Source organism: Poecilia formosa, unplaced genomic scaffold (genome assembly GCF_000485575.1).
Source record: "Poecilia formosa unplaced genomic scaffold, Poecilia_formosa-5.1.2 Scaffold138, whole genome shotgun sequence".
NCBI classification, from domain to species: domain Eukaryota; kingdom Metazoa; phylum Chordata; class Actinopteri; order Cyprinodontiformes; family Poeciliidae; genus Poecilia; species Poecilia formosa.
In genome coordinates, this window is record NW_006800077.1 from 475,001 (window position 1) to 486,747 (window position 11,747).

General features: G+C 38.1%; 1 long non-coding RNA gene across 1 annotated transcript; it reads right to left on the reverse strand.

Annotated features, from left to right (window-relative positions):
- Positions 1–5,438: 5,438 nt before the first annotated feature.
- Positions 5,439–10,624, reverse strand: LOC107837382 (uncharacterized). Its single transcript, XR_001663400.1, has 4 exons — positions 10,384–10,624; positions 10,053–10,179; positions 8,693–8,735; positions 5,439–6,482 (listed from the first exon to the last, which is right to left on the reverse strand). It is a non-coding gene; the product is annotated as an uncharacterized LOC107837382 (long non-coding RNA).
- Between the last annotated feature and the right edge of the window lie 1,123 nt (positions 10,625–11,747).

Consider the following 11,747-nt stretch of genomic DNA (forward strand, 5'->3'; position numbering starts at 1 on the left):
TTAACTTTGGTCTCTGTGATTGAGGAAAAAAAAGGATTAAAATTAGGGGTAGGGAGTAAGAAAAATCTTGCATTTGACTTGAGTTATGACAGAGTAAAAAATGTCAGTGAAACTTAGAAAAGATTCAGATTTTTGTAATTTGCGAAGGTTGAACAAGTTTTGACAGAAATCTGAACGTGCAAGATGGACAGCAATGTCTTCATAGCACTGACTTTCTGGTCAGACTCTATGAAGAAGATGGAAAGATGACTGACTTGCAAAACAAGAAGTAGTAGCAGATTACTCAGAGGTGATTCTCCAGGAAGTACTCTTTGGAGAATCTGATCGCTACAAACTTGAATCCAAGGAGATTAACTTTAGAGGATTGGAATATTTCCTTTTACTCTGGATCATTTAACTTGTCGGACCATATAAAGGCCTACTATACAATGGAAAGCAGGATCAATGATGTCATACAGCACAGAAACTCCAGTTCAGGTTAAGTTGGATAACACACTCCAATCCAGTGTTCTGATTTCACCATGTGAAAGTGAGAGGTTACTTTGTCCGCAACACAAAGCTCAATGGTTGGGTTAACAGTCCAGGTCACCAACAAAGCAGGTAGGAAAGGCAGAACAGAACAAGAATCCATACGGTAGTAATCAGAGTCAAGGTACAAGAAGCAAGGTTCAGAGTCAATATCAGAGTAACTCAGAGCAGTCAGGGAACAGGCCGGGCTGATTGTCAGGAGGCAGAAAACGGGTCAGATACACAAGCAGGAAGTCAGACATGGATCGCTCGAAGGTCATCACAAAGATTTCAACAGATGATCCTGCACTGAGTGAGTGCTGAGCAGAAGTTTATATAGTCACCACCATGGGTGGGCGCAATCAGCAGCCACCAAGAATGGGCGGGCCAAAGCAGTGGAGCAGCATGAAACATAAATAGAACATGGAAATCTTCATTACCAAAAGTTTGTTTTCAGTTGCTCATATTTGTGTCACCCTGGTGTGGTAGATTGTTGATTTCTCCAGGGTTTACCCCCCCTCTCAGCCATTGACAGATTGAGTTAGACACCAGCCGCACTGAAAGGATGAGTCAGTAAGGAAAATGAATGGCTATTTCTAACATAAGCAAATTATTTTCCTTTACTGCCTATTAAGCAGCTGCTGTCTTAAAATGTGTCTAAATCTAGAAATAAAAACCTAGCCATGAAAAAAAAATTATCTGTTAAAAAATTAGATGCGTCTCTCATGTTTTCTTTTTAGATTTGTATGGTTTTACGCACTGATTGCAAACATTAGACAATTGCATTGTAAAAGCCATACCATTTTCTTTTAGCTCATTTAAGAAGTATTGCTCCCTACTATTATATGTAATGTGTGTTTGCTTATTGACTCGTTACACGGTTACGCAAAAATAGCACATAACAGAAAATGTAATTCAGTCATTTTCAAAGCATCTAAAATCCTATGTCAAATAAAATGTCTGCAGTAATATCTGTGCTTTAAAGTTGTGATCAAACTACTTTTTAATGGTATAATCACAGAACGGTGCTGGATTGAGACAGACACACACACCAAGCAAATCTTATTTAAGGTTTTTGACCTATATTAAAACCTTTGGAGCCTTGGCACGTGAAGCAGTGTGAACATAAATACAAGTGTGTTAGTCCTGAGAAACCAATGCACCCTCGCTGCAAGACATGCATTTTCTGTTTCTCTAAGACAGGTGGAGAATCAAAGTAATGATTTTAGATTACAACATGGGACAGGAGCAATGCATCATAGTATAACTAGTACTTAATTATCAGCATACTGATAAATGCTTAAAAATGAAAAATATCTTTGAGAATTATTCTTTAAAGCGAGAAGCTACACACTTTTGCTTAAAACTGTTAAGTTTAAATATTACTTCTTCAAGACATAAGTTGTAAATTTCTCAAACTTTTGTGTCTTTGTCATAATGACTGATTTTAAATAGACTCTGGTGCAGACAAAAATTGGGAACACAGACCCAGAGAGGTTAACAATTTTATTCTGAAGAAGAGGTTTTTCAGGAAGGAAGGAGCTGCCAGTGGGAGAAAGATTAACCCAGGTGCAGTAGAGGAGGGAAGGTGAGTGATTAATATTATAGCTGGAGGTTGGATGAAGATTTACAGAAGAAGATGAGGAGGAGAAGTTCTTCTCGTAAACTGAGATGACAAATCTGTGGAGGCTGTAAGTAAGTTGCTTGGCAGAACAGGGCGAGTGTTCGGCTGGTGATTGTTTCCCTTTGTTTATTTCCAGGATGGGTCAGTGATGGAGAGCGATGGAGGGTGGAGTCAGGTGCAATGAGGAATACAGGTGGATGTTGTCATGGGAGTGGGCTGAGGCGCACCAGGAAGATTTTTGGAGAAATCCAGAGGAAGCGTCAGAGTAGTGGGAATGGAAACCGGGAAGAGATCATCTGGTGTTCCCATAAGGAATACTGATATGTCATGCATCCGCAGTGGCTATTTCTATTTACGATTTTTTTTTTTTATTTCTAGATTTTTTAGTCTTTTTTCTTTTTTTGGTTTGTATACCCATCTAAAATTTGTTGTTTAACTATTATTTCTAACCAAACATAGAAGGCACACTTTAAATATGTTGAGATTAAAAGTATTTTTAAAGTAAACAGATTGTGATGGACATTCTTCAGACTTGTTCAAGTCTCTTCTTTTTATGGTCACCCTACTATATTTACTGTCATCAAATATCAACCTACAGATCTACTTCAGACCACATCACATTCCCTCAAATACAAACCACTTGACAAAACTTGGACTTGGATATTGTAAAAAGCTCACTGTAGTTCTTGATATTTATAATGTAGTTCTTGATATTTATAAGAATATGACATTATGTAATAACATTTTTGACAGTTGCCTGTTGCTAGCAGCTGAACATATTTAATTTCAATGGTGTAAAGTGAGAGTTTTAGTTATATAAAACACAGTGTAAATAAATTTAGTCCTTTGTTTCCTGTTAGAAAGATGACATTTGTAGTATTGCAGGATAGAAAGTAACTTTAGATTATTAAATTATATCCAGGATGTACAGTGGATCATTCATTATTAAAATTTAGTTGGTGAACCCTTCAGCTGTGGTAATTAAAATTAGATTTTCAATGTTGCATGTGGTTGCACTTGATGTGTTTTATTGGCAATTAGAGTCAACAGACACAGTCCACATTGCATCCCCTATCTTACAACATTAGGAGCAGGATAGTTAGTAAGACTATGTGAAAAAAAAAATCAATAGTGCAATCACATGTTGCAGAGTAAGAATTTCTCCACCAGCACTGCAGCGAGTCAGTTTAGACTCGCAGTATCTGGTCTGTAAGAACTGAGCCACTGATGTACATGAAGCGCAATTTACACAAACTGCTTTTTGAGGAGTCCACACACTGCAAAAACTGACTGATCTGTCAGTTCTGAGGTGTGCTGTGTGAGCATGCTTCATCAGGTCTAAATCACAAGATCTGAATTTAGTGATTGATGGCTGACTCTAAGTGACTCCGTTTATTTATTTTTTTCTGGGCGTGAACGTGTGTGTCTGTGATAGAGGCTAAGGAGTGATTTGAGATGTTGTGCTGCTGAGAGAACTCTGTGCTTATCTGAAACACCAGATGGCCCTCCTCTCTGCTCACTCACTGTCAAACATGCCACGATTGCTTGGGAGGACCTAACAAAGATCTGCTTCATCAGGTTGACATTTGTATTAAGCTAATAAACAATTGCATGTATATAGACTGCCTGGGTAAAATGCTATCAATAGGAGTAAGTGGTGGCTCTTCATTGTACAGTTGAGAATGTCATTGTTCACTTCCTTTGCATTTTCAAAATATTAATTTCGAAGTTTTAATGCAAAAAAAGAAAAAAAACTCAATGTGAAGAGAAAACCACGAACAAGGACAAGAAGCATCGACTCAGACTGTTTAACATTTGGAAATATACACGTGCAACAACAAAATTATATTTTGTGCAAAGAAAAAGCCTAAATCCATTTTCTAAACCTGCTTCTTCTTATGGGGTTGCAAAGATTAGCTTCAAGCCCAGAATGTAACCATTTGTGAGGAGGAATACACCCTGGACAGAGAGAAAGAACTGGTGTGGTCTAATCAAAACATTGAAGAAATGACAAAACTATATTAGAAGGAAATATGCAAACAAGATTGTAAAAAAAAATATTCAAGCAAAAGACAGAAGTGTACTAAAGCAGACTGTACAAAGAAAGCTGAAAAATCCCCAAAACAACAAAAGAGGATCACACACTTGAAAAGAAAAGGTCAGAAGTCAGAGAAGCCAAGGAATTCAAAAGAAAAGGTCAAATATGTTCAGCTCGCGAACAAGTGAAGACAACGGGTGACCAAGTCTCACAGGGTTAAGTAACGGTGTGTGTCAGAGGCTTCAGACTTAATGAGAACAGGGCACTGAAGTAAGTGCTAAACCTGACTTCTCAGCTAAAGCCTCTGCAGTGGAAAGACAGAGGAAGGCATTGAGATGCTGACTCTCAATGCATTCTCATTGACAGAGTAAGAAATATTACTCTTCTTTCTGAGAAGAAAGAGTAATATTCTGTTTCAATCTGAAAAGCTGAATTTGTGGACTGAATTGGATTTTGATTTCCTCAAAGCGGTTGGAAATCTCTTGGGGATCTTAAAACCAGGATGCAGCAATGCAATCGTGGTAAATGATGTGTTGGGAGAACTAGTTATTTTCTGTAAAAATGGGAATATATTTATTAGTATTAGAGCTGTCATACCTTTCTATAATTTCAGAGGAACAATGGGAGCATCATTGCATAGCTTAGTTGAGAAACCTTGGAGAAAATAGGGTTGAAAGGCAGGAAAATATTTAAATTACAATATAATTCAATAAAAAAAAAAAAAAATCTTCATTTATCCCAGATGGGGATTTTACTAATGGATATTCAAAGAGTTGTTGTGGATGGTGATACTGTGAGCACAAAGAATGTACAGTAGCAGTCAATCTTCCAACCAATTTGACAGGGTCTCCAACAGAAAACTGTTGCTGTCATGCATGATAGTCGTGGCATGCTAACAGCTCGATTTCCAGTAATCACCGACAAATTTCAGTTACAAGGCCTGGATGTCGCCTTCAGTTGTTGAACATCTCTGCTAATCGACCTCATTTTCTCATTTCTGTCTGGCCACAAGTTTGGAAAGCCAGGCAGAGAGATGAGAGTCAGGGTTAAGGTCCTTGCTCATTATGATGAATGGAAGAGATGGTTTGAAATTCCTCCTCCTCCTCCTCTCTGCTCTTTAGAGCAGCATTGCGTACTCAAGCCTCCTTTTCAATGTCTCTGAGATTTGGGGCCACAGTTTATGCTTTATTTGTGCTTTTGAGATGCTAATAAGCTGCTCCAAGTTGTTAAAACAAAAAAAAATTTCCACCGTTTTGCATCATAGTTCAAAAGTAAAAGTTAGAGCAAAAATCCTTCCAGCTTCACAGCACCCAAAACAAGAGGGAATAATTATCCAAACATGCAACACCTCAACAAAACAAACAAAAAAATGTCTACAAAAAGGAAAAGACAGAACTAATGTAACCAAGATACTCCGACAAACTGCCACCACGCATTTCACAATATGATACAAAACTGGCATTCATGACAGAATCATATCTATTGCATCTTTAGTATGATAGATATGGAACAAGTCTCGGTTACAAGTTGCCGAATATTTTTTGTTGCTGTGGTTGATTAAGAAACAAGCTCCTCCTCCGTCCCTCCTTAACTCAGTGAGACTGACAACAGGCAAAGGAAAGGAACACAGCAGAGAAGATGTGCAGTACTTATTTAAAATACAGATGTTGAATGACATCCCCAGAGCTTTCCATACTGGCTTTATGTCCATGCCTATAATGCAGCGGTTTGAGAGGAGCAGTGTGTAACATGCTTTATTTGAAGTGGGTGGGCAGCGACTCGTCTGAGCCAAACAAAACTCAACCGCATCTGCATGCCGACGTTTTCTAACGACAAAAACAGTACAGACAAAGGAATCTGCTTTGGTTTGTTGCATTTTAAGAATATTCCACAACATAATTTTTTAGAACATATAAACAACGATAAAAGTCGAGGAAATCATCAGTCTTTTGATGATGGAGGTGCAGCTAAAAACAAGTTGTCATTTTTACAACAAAGTGCGTTATAACCATCCCTGCCTACACTTAAGAAAACCTGTCCATCTGACTTTCAGATTTTCTCATTCCTACATCTGCCAAATTTCCTCTTGTCCCAACTTTTTATTTCATTTGTTTTAATCCTCTTTTTGTTTGAACTAAAACCTTGAGACCAAGCTTGTCAGCACCCTTTTACTCTCTCGGCTCATTTCCACCGTTGCTCTCAACCCTCCCTCTGTGTCTGGAGTGTTTTCTTTCTTCTCCTTCTTGGTCTCTCATCACTCTGCTCCATCTTGATGATTTTCTTCCCTCCGTTTACTCCCACACTCTCCGTCTCCTTTTATTAGAAGAGAGGAAATGAGTCGAAGGTGATTCTTTGATTGCTCCAGCATATGTTCAAGGCCTATAAATCTCTGTGTGTCTCACAGAAACACACACGCTTGTATTTCAGAAGTGACCACAAAGACACAGGGAGGAGGAGGAAGATGAAATGAGGAATAGGAAGAGTGAAGATTTGCGGCCTCACCCTTGCTACTGGCCCGAAGAGGTTTAGAGCGTACAATTTATCGTCATCACGAGGCTTAGGAAGGTACAGTGCACTGAAAAAGTATTTGCCCCCTTGCATATTTCTTCTCCACTTGCTTTTTTGCCACTGTTCCAGGTTTCAAGTGAAATCAATTTGAATAAGAGGTAAATATTACCTGAGTTAATACAAAATGAAATCTTAAGATTACCATTTCATTACATTACGGAAAAAGTCATCTTAACCAACTCGACTCTGTGTATAAAAAGTAAGACCCCTTAAACAAGATATTTGGTTGTGTCACCCTGATAGTGACAGCTCCCCACTAATTAAGCAAAATGTTCTTTGTTGCTATGAGGGTATTTGGTACTCTTTGCTAAATTCTTTTAATTCAGCCACGTTGGAGTGTTTTCAAGCAGGAATGGGTCCCTCAATTGGATTGAGGTTTGACTAGGCCACTCCAATAGCTTGAGTTTTTGGAACCATTGAGTGGGGGACTTGCAGTTGTGTTTTTAGATCATTATCCTGCTAGATACCTAAAGTGTGCTTGAGGTGAAGGTCAAAAACTGATGGCTGGACTTTTTCATTCTCGTGTCTCTGATAAGAGACCAGAATTTATGTTTCCATCAATTGTGGTAGGTCATCCTAGTCCTGAAGTGGAAAAGCAGCCTTACTACCTTCACCATGTTTGAATCTTGATATGGTGGTGTTTTCCAAAATGTTGTTAGTTTTACTCCAGATGTAACAGATTATAAAACTTCCAAAACATTCCTCTTGTGTCTTGTCTGTGGGCTTGTTTCTCTGGCCATCTTCTTTTCATCCCACAATTAGCTTTCTCTGCGGTCACAAATATTAAAGCTTAATCCTTGGTTCATGTCAGTCAGTGTGAATTAACATTTAGGCATCAGTCAAAAAATAAAACAAAACTTAAGTCGCAAATTAATAAATCACAACACCAGCCAAACGATTACTAGGCCCATAATTAACCCTACTGCTGTTTGTATTTGCTCAGGATGTGTGAACAAATACTAAAAAAGGTCAACTTTTAATCATCAAGATAGGAAAAAAAAATTGTAAAAGCAAAAGAAATCTTTAGTGTACATTTGTAGCACTATATACTGCATGAGCAAATTAGAACAGTGACACAAAAGTCACGAGATGCAGCATGCGTCACAAACACTTTGAGGCAGTTTGGAAGCTGGTAATTTCAAAAAAAGGATGAGTCGAATCGCCTCAGACGTCGCAATTTATCCGTTAGTGAGACAATCTGAAAGATTGCCTCACTAACGGATGTTTATGTTCCCCCAGAACATAAACTTGTTTTAGATGACAACTCCATCCTCATTTCCACACACTTGCTTTTTTTTTAAAACTCAAATGCACAAATTTGTTTGAAATGCTAAAAAACTTATCCAGTAGCAGTTTTTGCTCTGACTGATGTTCACTTCATAGCTCTCAGCACATAATGAAACATGGACTTCTTAGAAAAAGAAAAAAAACTAGTCTGCAGAAATGTCTTGTTTGAAGAAAATTGTCTGTAGAACAAGATGTTTCTTTTTTAGTAGAAGCTATATGTGTGTGTGTGTTTTCAGGGCAAACATCCTGCTTTCATTGTCAAATTTGTGGACTCGGGTTTGTCCCTGTTTTGTGCAGGTAACATACACAGCTTTATGTTGGTGTGTAGATAATATTCTTGTATTAAATGGTGGGGAAAATTTAGGAAAAGCTAAATTAGTTTCTTGAACACAATTTAAATCTGGTTGTCAGTGTCCAACCCTGCGTGGTCCCTTTATAGCCATCTAGTGGAGCTGAATAGACCAGGACAACACTCCTTGGATGATGAGGACTCAGCAGCTCATTTTCTGGCCAAGCGTCAAAGCAGTCCATTAGCACGAGAAAGGCAAAAACCTCTGCTTTGAAAGATTGAGTTTAGGTCTTCATTGTGCAGGCAGTTATAAGATCCCTGCATACACAAACAGATGATCTGGATTTGGTTCTTTAAAATTATGGTGGTTTTCTCTTACTTGTTTCAAATATTTAAATAATGTTCCCTCAGGGCAAATGTCACTGAAAACGCATAAAGAAGATGTCAAGTGAAACAATCTAAACAAATAATTGTAATTGAAAATTTGTTAGGGCTTATCAAATGAGACATGTGTGTCTGGTTTCAACATTTTGGCTTAGGCTAAAGTTGTTATTATGCTAAAATTTCAAGCTCAATAAAAAATGCTAAGAAAAACAATCTAAATCATTTCTGATACCGCAATACTTTTTGGAGGAAAAGGGTTCTTTTCAGCTTAATGCAACAAACATGAATACAATGACAATTTTTACTTGACAAGAAAAAATAAACATAAAACATATGTAATTTAAAAGAATCACTTTTCTGCTTTGAAAACAGTAGAGAAGATAACATAACTTTTAATGTTCATGTATTTTATGGAAGGATATACAACTTTGAGTTCAGCCAATATTTGATTTTATTATAATTGCGTATCTTTAGTGTGCCACTGTGTGTTTTCATTTGCTGTTGATAAAAATAAATATTAGTGCTGAGGGACAACTGAAGTATCATTCTATACTAAAATAAATTGTGTTGCAAAACAAACATGGATCAAGAGCATACAAAACATTTTTTTACTGAGTAAAGAAGGAACTGTTCCTTGCAGATGTAATCAGCAGGAGCCCTGTGGAATTTCTGTCTTACAGAAATTTTCAGGTTTTATGTTTTCTTTGGTTATAAACTCCTGCAGCACCACTAGATTGTATTGGTTTGTTTTGTTGCTTCATAGTTCAGTAGCCCACTGAATCTTCAGCTAATCATTTTCCTGGATTAACGGCAAAACAGAGCATAGAGTGGTTAAAATTTTTGCAGCTCAGAAGCGGATCTCGGCAACGCTCAGACTGACTTACACCATCAATTGAAACAGATAATGTTAGCTTATATCTGCTGAAAGATTTACTACTTTATTGTTGCAGATGAATAAGCTTTACTAACATTTATAAGTAGTTTTCAAGCATCACTGTTGTAGTGATAGCTGGAGGAAAACATGCAATAATGTGGGCAAATAAAAATGGGCCTGTATGTATTGAAAACGCAGATGCAAAACCTTTAGTAAAATCAAAAGTGTAATCAGAACTGATGAATTTGTACCAAATATAAAAATAAAAATCTCAACATCATTTTTTTTATAACTATAGCAATTTCAGTCACACTTTCAGTCCATATTAATCCATCACACTTCAGCCAGGGATTCGCTAACATAAAATCAACCCCAAAATAAATTGGTACAGGCTAATTCATGTTTCGTTGTGTGGGAGCCAAAAACAAACTCACTGAGCAATTAAATAAAAAGCTTGTGCGGTAGTTAATTTTGTACTCACAAATTCTTCAGCGTTCTAGATTGGATCCGGAAAAGCAGATGTGGCTTTTGCAGCAGGTCCAAAGAGCAACTCCTGGTCCACTCTACACATTAACAGCTCTCAGTCCTTAGTCAGACTCACTTTCTTCCTATATGGTGCCATGACGAGTTTAACAAGCCACTAATATTATAATTTGCATTTAAATACACAATAACACGACGAGCTGCTACATCATTGAAACGGCTGCGACCTCGCGCTAGCATGCTAAAATGCTAGCTGCACTTAGCATTCTTTCCTTCTGTACACCGCATCGTTCTGAAACAGCTTAAAACATACAGACAAAGGCATTTACCTTTTATGTGTTTTTTTAAGTCCGTTATAGTCGGCAACTCTGCATTGATTGGACAGCTTTAGTCTGTTATTGTCCCACATCTGCTCCACTGTGTACTTTAGCTTGTTCGGTTCGCACTTCGCACACTGACCTACCTTTCAAGTAGCGTACCATTAGTCCCGCCCACTCCCATCTGGTTGGGCAAAGCAAAATGCTTCATCCAATCAATGCAAGGCAAAACAGAAAAAGATTGACATTTAGAACAATCAGGGATGTAACATTCAAGGACCATAGAAAAAATGACAACGGCCTGTTTCAATCTGCTTAAACATTTTTTTTGTTTAACAGGTATGAACTACTGCGACGACTGGCGACCTGTCCAGGGTGTACCCCGCCTCTCGCCCGGAACGTTAGCTGGAGATAGGCGCCAGCAACCCTCCCGATCCCGCTAAGGACAAGGGTGTATAGAAAATGGATGGATGGATGGATGGATGGATGGATGAACTACCTACTTTCTCTTGGTCATCTTATTCAGAACTATAGTCTGTTGACACACAGACAAGGTTTAAGATGGCTCTTAAACCTTATGCTATGACTCCAGATTCTTATAAATAGTTGTTTTTCAGCTATCAAATCCTTGTTTGACCCAAAATTTCTTACCTACGCCTTGTATTTATCTTTTTGTGAACAACTCCACAGCTAAGCAATTTAATTAATTGATATCTTGGGTGAAATTGTTTTCGAATTATGGAGAGTTATCTCATTAGTTTTTGGTAATGCAATGAACGGGACAAACTCTTTTAAAGTAAATATTAAACAACGCATTGTTTTGACAGGGATTTTTGTACCTATATGTGGGCTGTGGTGATTGGAAAAGTCCAGGACGTGGTGTAGTGTAAAGCCACTTGCTTCAAAGAACACCTAATCACACTGCAGCACTGAGTAAATATCTAATCACACACACTGAGCTGCATGAATGCGGATGCACATGCTAATGTGTTTATCACGTACACACACAGTCCCGCAGCGACTGCTTATGTGCCAGTACAGACTCGCACACAAAGACATACTGACATGTGTGTGATATGGAGGTGAAGCTCCATCTTTTTCCACTTTGGTCAGACTTGGCAAGGCAGGCGCCAACCCCCCAACACACACACATCTTCTCCTATCTATCTCAATGCCACGCCTCAACAGATTCAATCAGAGTGAAGACTTTGTTTCCCCCCCCATCTCTTGTCTTATTTTTTTTAATCCTACCTCACACAGAAACAGACAGACACACGCACACACTGTTATGTTTTTATTGGAGCCAAGTAAGTACAGTCTTAATGTTTCCACGAATCTCACATTGGAACTGAATATAATAGTTTGCTTTGCAAATG